Here is an 8273-nt window from a genome sequence, read left to right as displayed (position 1 = left end):
GTGCGTATATCAGTCTGTAAAACTCACTTTTTTGATCACTTTTTCATTTCTTGTGTCTAAACATTTCAAAAACCTAGATCTACTCTTCCTCTCTCTAAAACTCACCTTTAAACCTTAAATACACCATCACCCTTTGATCTCTAAACCTTTGTCCTTTGGAGAAAAGATAGAGTTCATTCTAATCTGAAAAGTTCATGTTTTTGTCAACGTTGACTTTTGGGGATTTTGGGCTTTCTCCTCTTCTACAGTGAAGGTAAGGATTTTCTTAACGGTGTGCATGTTGTTTAGCTTTGTTATATGTTATTTTGTTAGTTATAGGTTTTTCAAAAAAGTAGTTTTGAAGATATATTTACTGATGCACAAATTTGGGGAAAAAGACTTATTTTTGGTTATGGTTTGGGATTGGTATCCAAGTGATTGTTTTGTTATGAGTTTTTTAAGAAAATTGGGTTTTAAAGGGTTTTTCAAAGGGTTTTTCGAAAGTAAATCGAAAACTAGGGTTTTGGGTGTTTTTATGGAAAAAGAAGGAATTTGAATGGTTATGGGATTTTGATTGAAATGAGGTTTGGTTGAGAAATATTTTGAATTATTAGAAAATACCAAGTATTATTTACTCTTTTGAAATGGTGATTTTGTTGGAAACGAGATGAACATTTTTGGAAAAATTGTATATTTTTGGTGAAAATTCATAAGGCTCGTGAGAAGTGGGAATGTTGTTTTGGGAATCATGAGATTTTTTTATAAATCATTAGGATTCCAATTTGGTTAGGATTTTAAGAATATTATTGTTGTTGCTGTCTTTTACTTAAAGATAATTGTTTTGGCAACCGGTGAAGGGTTGTATTGATTATTGTAGAAACTGCATGGGATTAGACAATTGAAATGTTTATAAATCATACATCGTATTGTGTATATCATGGATTTGTAACTGGAGATTTCATGTTTCGGAAAACATATTGTTGTTTTGAGACTCATGTATTGTATTATTGAAATGGTAAATAAAATGGTGAAGCTGTAAAGGGGTGTTAAAACAGTATTAAGTTGGTCTGTGTGTCCTTGGTGTAAGACCTAAACCTGCGCGGTAGGTGCCGAGCTTTCTAGTTAAAACCGGTAAAAATGGCATAGTGACTTGTATAGTTACTATTATGAACACTAGCCCTGGAGATTAATTCATTATTTACCACATGATTGTTTTGAAAGAATACCGTTGACTTGGAAATCTCGCATTACATTGTTTCAAAGGGAGAAAATGCATGTTTTACCATGACATTTCACGTGTATTCCTCTTATGACTTTGTTAAGCTTCATGCATGTCATTAAGTTTATATTTATTGGGCTTTATGCTCACCCTACAAGGGAAACAACTTTTAGGTGAACTAGTGTGCCTTCGACAAGGTGATGACTTGGGAGGATCTTGGAGCTTGAGGCTCGTACTTATTGTTCTCCTTGATTATTTGTTAGAATTTAAGCCATTGGCTTCTTTGTGTTAAGTTGTGACTCATTTGCTGTAACCGGGCAAGGCCTTGGAAATTTGTAGCCTTTAAGGAATTAACATGTAATAATTTAGTTTTATTCGTCATAGATAGAATTCATGTTGTAGAACTAAAAGAATATACAGAGGCATCTGTACAAAACAATGTTACATAATCATGTTGTTGTGTTCCACATGTTAGCAATATTATAATGGAGTACAATGTTTATTTACTTCGGGGTGTTGTAACTTGGTATCCGAGCGTACCGGATTTGAATATTTTGGGTACGTGGGAAGTGGTCCTTACCACAATGGGTTTGTCTCGCTTAATAGAGATGTTATATGCTCAGTATGCTAAATGATAACATGTTTATGTGGGTAAGTGGGTATGGAATGGATCCTTAGGATGTGATTTGTGTCTTTTAAATGCTTGGAGGTTTTATTAGGACATTTGATCAATGTTCATTCTAATAGGAATTCTTGGGGTGTTGTGGAACAAATCCTATCTTAAGGACATGATTCGTATATGACTATGTGACTGAGTGCTTATGTGGAATGCATTGTGCGTTTTAATACTAGTGTATGAGATTTTGCTGGGGGGCACCGTAGGTGTGCACTAAATTTGTTGCATTTGTTTTGATTAGGATGTCTATGCGAGGATGTCACGACTTTCCTCCTTCCACACGGGAAGAATTAAGGAAGCAATTCTTGGAGTTGCGCCAAGGTACTACACCTTTGGCACAATTTGAGACGTGATTTATCAACCTATCAAAGTTCACTATATAGTTAGTGGAAACCGAGGAGCTTCATTGTGCGGAGTTTGAGAGTAAGTTATGTGATGATGTTCGAGGAAGGATTGCCAAGTCTTGGCATAGGAACTATCATGCGCTTGTGGAAGCGATGGCTCACGTGGAGGCTATAGTTCTAGTCATGGGACAGAGTGGGAAGGAGACCACTTCGGCAACTCCTGAAGCTTAGGGTCATGGTAGACCTAGTAAGAACCAAAGGAGAAAGACAAGATTGTTGCCTCAACCAATAGTTACACCAACGGGATCATCTAACCAACCAGGACTTAGGGTGATCAAGTGCTCACCGAGGGAGCATTCATTGGGATCCTTACCAGTTCAAACTTTGAACCTGTCACGTATTCGGGGACCACCTATTTGCTATGAGTGTGTAATCAACCAGGTCATACTAGGCATTATTGTATGCAACTGGGGACTTCCTTGGGTGTTTCGCAATCTAGCAAGGTTCAACCTTATCCGTCTGGACAAGGACGATACCAATACCAGAACTGAGTAGACCAGACTTCGAGGGTCATTGGAGGGCCAAACTTTTATCCTCAGAGCGGGGAGATGCGTGCCTGTTTCTAGTGTGGCTAGCTGGGTCACATCTTTAGCTCTTGTCCATGGCGTCAGAATTCTGGAAGTGTTCCAGGGGCTAAGAATAACCAGTCTCCATAGTCTGGTTAGAAATGTGATGGTGGTGTTGGCGGAGAGATGGCTGTTTTGGGTAGTTAGTTTTGGTTATCTTGTTTTGTGACTAGAGGGTAAACGGTTGTAACTATTATGTGTTCGTTTTGTTTTGTAACCGATACGGTGTGAAACGTTGAAATGTTATGACTTTTGTTTATGTATGTATGTATGTATGTATGTATGTATGTATGTATGGTGGGTTGTGTATTCTATGAGTTGGGTATGTTTTAATGTTGAGTTTTCCTTAATGTGATGAGTTATTTTGGAATTTGAAAATCTTCATATTGATGTGTACGAACTATTACGTTTTGACTTGGGAATGTGATGGCCAGAGAGCCTTATTTTGACTTAGGGATTGTTTGCTATGTTAACTAAATTGTTTTTGGCTGAAATTGATTTAGAATGAGTGGACAATAGAGTTGGTTGTGGAAGATGGGTATTTTGAGGGTCATTGTGACTAATTGGGCTATTGCGAGGGTAGAGTTATACCAATCAGTATGTTCAGTTTGGTTGATGTTGGCTATTGGCTTAAGATAGAAGTATAAGTTGTAATTTATTTACAGTGGAGGCTTTTTAAGGGAGTAAGAGGGTTGTGTCTGGTGGTGGCAAGAGCAGTGTTGTGGTTATTAACGGATGCATGTGGATGGGTATGGGTAGTGAGCTTATCATGGACCTTATCGGTCTTTAGTCTAGTGTGGTTGTATGTGATTTACGTTAGAGGTGTATATTGGTCTGCAATAGAAATTATGGGTTTTGGCCTCAAGAAGTCCACTTTGGACTTAAGGGGGTGTGGGAGAGGTTGTAGAATCCCATATAGAAGTGTTTGGTGTTGGAATATCGTTGTTTTTGTGCTAAGTGAAAAGAGTGGTTGAATGGATAAAGTGTTTGAGTCTAATGGGTCGGTATAGAGTACGGTGTTGTTGTTATCATACCAAGAAGTGAGTTAGATGAATCAGCATTCTTCGTACATCTTTAAGAATTCCTTATCAGGTCATTAGAAGTTTATAGTGTTGGTGTTTGAAGTAATTAAGAGTGGTTGATGCGAAGATGACTTGAGTTTGGTTTATGGAAATTTCTTCCTAGTCTATTGAGGGTAGTTAGTTTTCTTTTGTGGTGGTTATCATAATAATAGATTCACATTTCAATTTGGATTGGCAGTATGCGAGAGTGTGTTTATGTGGTTTGTTGTGTGTTTCTTGTACTAAAGGTAGAGTTCTTTTTGCAAGCTTTGTCCACGAAATAGGGGTATTTTGTATCAATGCGATGGAGGTTGTGAACCAGGGAAGTAGACTCCTGGTTTGATTAAAATCGGGAGGTACAATAGTTTGTAGTAGAGCAGTTCATTTAACAAGGATATTTTGAGATGGGTGGTAGTGAGACACTAAGAGAATTAAGGGAAGTGTTGAAAGTAATTATAAGAGCCGAGTATGTGATACGGTGACCTTTTTGTCCTAGGTTAACAGGGTCCATTGTAAGTTCTAGATTTGGTAAAGATTACTTCCTTTGCCTTGAGCATGTGAACAATTTGTTAGTATTTGCATTCTTGATTAATTAAGTTTGGGAAGTGTGATTTTAGACTCACGAGGTGAAGTTTTTGGGAGACGTTTGGCTTGTTTGGTTTGAGTTTTAGAAAAAAATTTCCAAAAAATTGTTTGGTTTGAGATTTTTCTCAAAAAATTTTCAAAATCACTTCTCTCTCCTACATATCAATCAATCACTTTTTCTCTCACACACATCTACTCAATTCTTCCAAAATATCAAATCATCCCAAACTCCCACAAAAAAATTTTCTCTCAAAATATACAACCAAACAAACCAAAAAAATTTCTAAAACAACTCTTCCAAATTTTTTTCAAAAACAACTCTCCCAAAAACAAACCAAACAAGCCCGTTGTATTTGAGGGAGGGCAGGAAATGGAGTTAGTGGATGGTGAAGGGTTCAAGTGTGTTATTAACAAGGGAAATCAAGGTACTGACCGATATCTTGAGTGGGAAGTTGGCTCGAGTCGTAGTGAGCCTAGTCCTTTTTGGTAATCTTGTGAAGCGGGGAAAGTTAATCCTTAGGTGTTTTTAATCTTGTGTACATCTTAAGATCTTTTGTTCAGACTGTGATTCGAATATACATTTTAATCTATGTTATTTTTCCCTAAATGGGGGCAATTGTGGTAGTTTGTTTGCTTAAGAGGGTGTACTAATGGGTTCTTGGCAGATATCATAGTTGTAGTAATGAATTGTAATTCTCGGATGATTTTCAGCTGCTGTTTAAATTTCTTGTTGTTATGTTTGACGCGTTCTATGTATATGTCGTAACTAGATTACCATTTTATTTTCAAAATGATAGTATCATTGGTCGGGTGACGGTTGGGAGCATTATCAATTAAAGTATTTTGGAAAGGAAATTGGGGAGTAAAACTTGGTTTTATTGGGAATTTGGTTGTTTCGAGATGGTGGTGGGTATTTAATAATAGTTGAGGTTAGTTTCGGGAGTTATCTTGTAGATGTTATGGTTTGGGTCATGGCGTGACAGTGATGTCGTTTTTATGGAAAACAAAACAAACAAGAACAAAAGTTATTATGGGTTCTTTCATTTTATTTATGTTTCGAAGGGATGATGTGTTTGATGTGGTAGGTCTTGATTATATAGTAAAAGTTGTAACTTAGAATTCAAGAGGGTGCTAAGGAAGATTTTATTAGGTTTTGTGTGTGGTTCTGTTTCCCCGGCGTGGTTGGGTTAGTATCGGTTAGAACTTCGCATTTTGAGAGCTCTTGTTTTGGGAATAAATATATTGTCATGTGGAGGGAAGGATGAAAAGTTTGGGTGAATAAAGTGTTTGGGGTAGTTTTACGAGTGGAAGTGCTTTTGAGTTCGAAATGATTGAGAGTGATGTGTGTTTGAATTATCTGTACCTCATTGTGTTGTTATTTGTAAACATTGTATATGTGGAAATAGGGAATTGTAATATTCAGTATTGAAAGCTTTGTTTATCATTGTTATGAGAATGGATGACTGGTGGATGGATCATCGTTATGCATTGAATTAGTTCACATTGTAATGGCTGATTTAAATACCGTGTTGTTAAATTGATTTTTAAATTTTTGGGATGAAATTTCTAAAGGGGGGAGGTTAAAACGATTCCGGTTTAGACCTGACCCTCTTATTGTTTTAAATCCAGGATTTCTTGACTTGAATGGTTGTTCATATCTTTATTCATCTTATTCCTTGTTGAGTTTGGTTGTTGGAGTGTCGTTGTTGCATTCAGAACAGGTTGGGAGTTAGTTTTTCAAAAAAGTTGCTATCCAAAATTTGGCTTGTTTGCTCAAGCGAACTTTCTTGCACTTGAGTAGTCTTTGAGAGCTTCCAGTATTTTTGCAGGTTTGCAGAAATACTAGGAGTGTGGTGTTCTTTGCTCAAGCGGTGTTTTTTGTGCTCGAGCGGTATTGGCTCAAGCAATCCTTCTTGTGCTTGAGCGGTTAGCCTCTGTCTGCAAAACTTCTGGGAGGGTGTCATTGTGCGCTCTTCGCTGGAGCGGTATTTTGGTCGCTCGAGCAGTCTGCTCGTATATCAGTCTATAAAAGTCACTTTTTGGATCGCTTTTTCATTTCTCTCTCTCTCTCTCTCTAAACATTTCAAAAACCTAGATCTACTCTCCCTCTCTCTAAAACTCACCTTTAAACCTCAAATACACCCTCACCCTTTGATCTCTGGGCCTTTGTCCTTTGGAGAAAAAAATAGAGTTCGTTGAGAGCTTCATTCTAATCTGAAAAGTTCGTGTTTTCATCAACGTTGACTTTTGACTTTTGGGGCTTTTGAGTTTTCTCCTCTTCTAGAGTGAAGGTAGGGATTTTCTTAACGGTGTGCATGTTGTTTGGCTTTGTTATATGTTATTTTGTTAGCTATGGGTTTTTTGAAAAAGTAGTTTTGAATATATATTTATTGATGCACAAATTTGGGGAAAAAGACTTGTTTTCGGTTATGGTTTGTGATTGGTAACCTAGTGGTTGTTGTGTTATGAGTTTTTAAAGAAAATTGGGTTTTAAAGGGTTTTTCAAAAGTAAATCGAAAAGTAGGGTTTTGGGTGTTTTATGGAAAAAGAAGGAATTTGAATGGTTGTGGGATTTTGATTGAAATGAGGTTTGGTTGAGAAATTTTTTGAGTTATTAGAAAATACTGTGTATTATTTACTATTTTGAAATGGTGATTTTGTTGGAAACGAAATTAACCTTTTTGGGAAAATTGTATATTTTCAGTGGAGATTCACAAGGCTCGTGAGTAGTGTGAATGTTGTTTTGGGAATCATGAGATTTTGTATAAATCATTGGGATTCCAATTTGGTTATGATTTTTGGAATATTATTATTGTTGTTGTCTTTTACTTAAAGATAATTGTTTTGGCAACCGGTGGAGGGTTGTATTGATTGTTGTAGAAACCGCATATAGATTACGGAATGGAAATACTTACAAATCATACATCGCATTATGTATATCATGGATTTGTAACTGGAGATTTCATGTTTCAGAAAACATATTGTCGTTTTGAGATGCATGTATTGTATTATTGAAATGGTAAATAAAATAGTGAAACTGTAAATGAGTGTTAAAGCAAAATTAAGTTGGCCTATATGTCATTGGCATAAGACCTAAACCCGCGCGGTAGGCGTCGAGCTTTCTAGTTAGTACCGGTAAAAATGGCATAGTGACTTGTATAGTTACTATTATGAACACTAACCCTGGAAATTTATTCATTATATTTACCAAGTGATTGTTTTGAAAGAATACCGTTGACTTGGAAAAATGTTTTGGAAATCTCGCATTACATTGTTTTAAAGAGAGAAAATGCATGTTTTACCATAACATTTCACGTGCATTCATCTTATGACATTGTTAAGTTTTATGCATGTCATTAAGTTTATTTCTACTGGGCTTTATGCTCACCCTATGAGGGAAACAACTTTCAGGTGAACTGGTGTGCTTCCGACAAGGTGATGACTTGGAGGATCTTGGAGCTTGAGACTCATATTTATTGTTTTCCTTAATTATTTGTTGGAATTTAAGCCACGGGCTTCTTTGTGTTGAGTTATGACTCATTTGCTATAACTGGACAAGGCCTTGGAAAGTTTTAGTCTTTAAGGCATTAACTTGTAATTATTTAGTTTTATTCATCATATATAGAATTCATGTTGTAGAACTAAAAGAATATATCGAGGCATGTGTACAAGACGATGTTACATAATCATATTGTTGTTGTGTTCTACATGTTAGCAATATTATAATGGAGTCTATTTATTTCGGGACGTTACAGAGGGGGATATTAATGTATATATGGTATA

The sequence above is a fragment of the Camellia sinensis genome, chromosome 7 (genome assembly GCF_055761805.1).
Source record: "Camellia sinensis isolate YWXY chromosome 7, ASM5576180v1, whole genome shotgun sequence".
Classification (NCBI taxonomy): domain Eukaryota; kingdom Viridiplantae; phylum Streptophyta; class Magnoliopsida; order Ericales; family Theaceae; genus Camellia; species Camellia sinensis.
Note: the sequence above shows the minus strand (reverse complement) of the source record.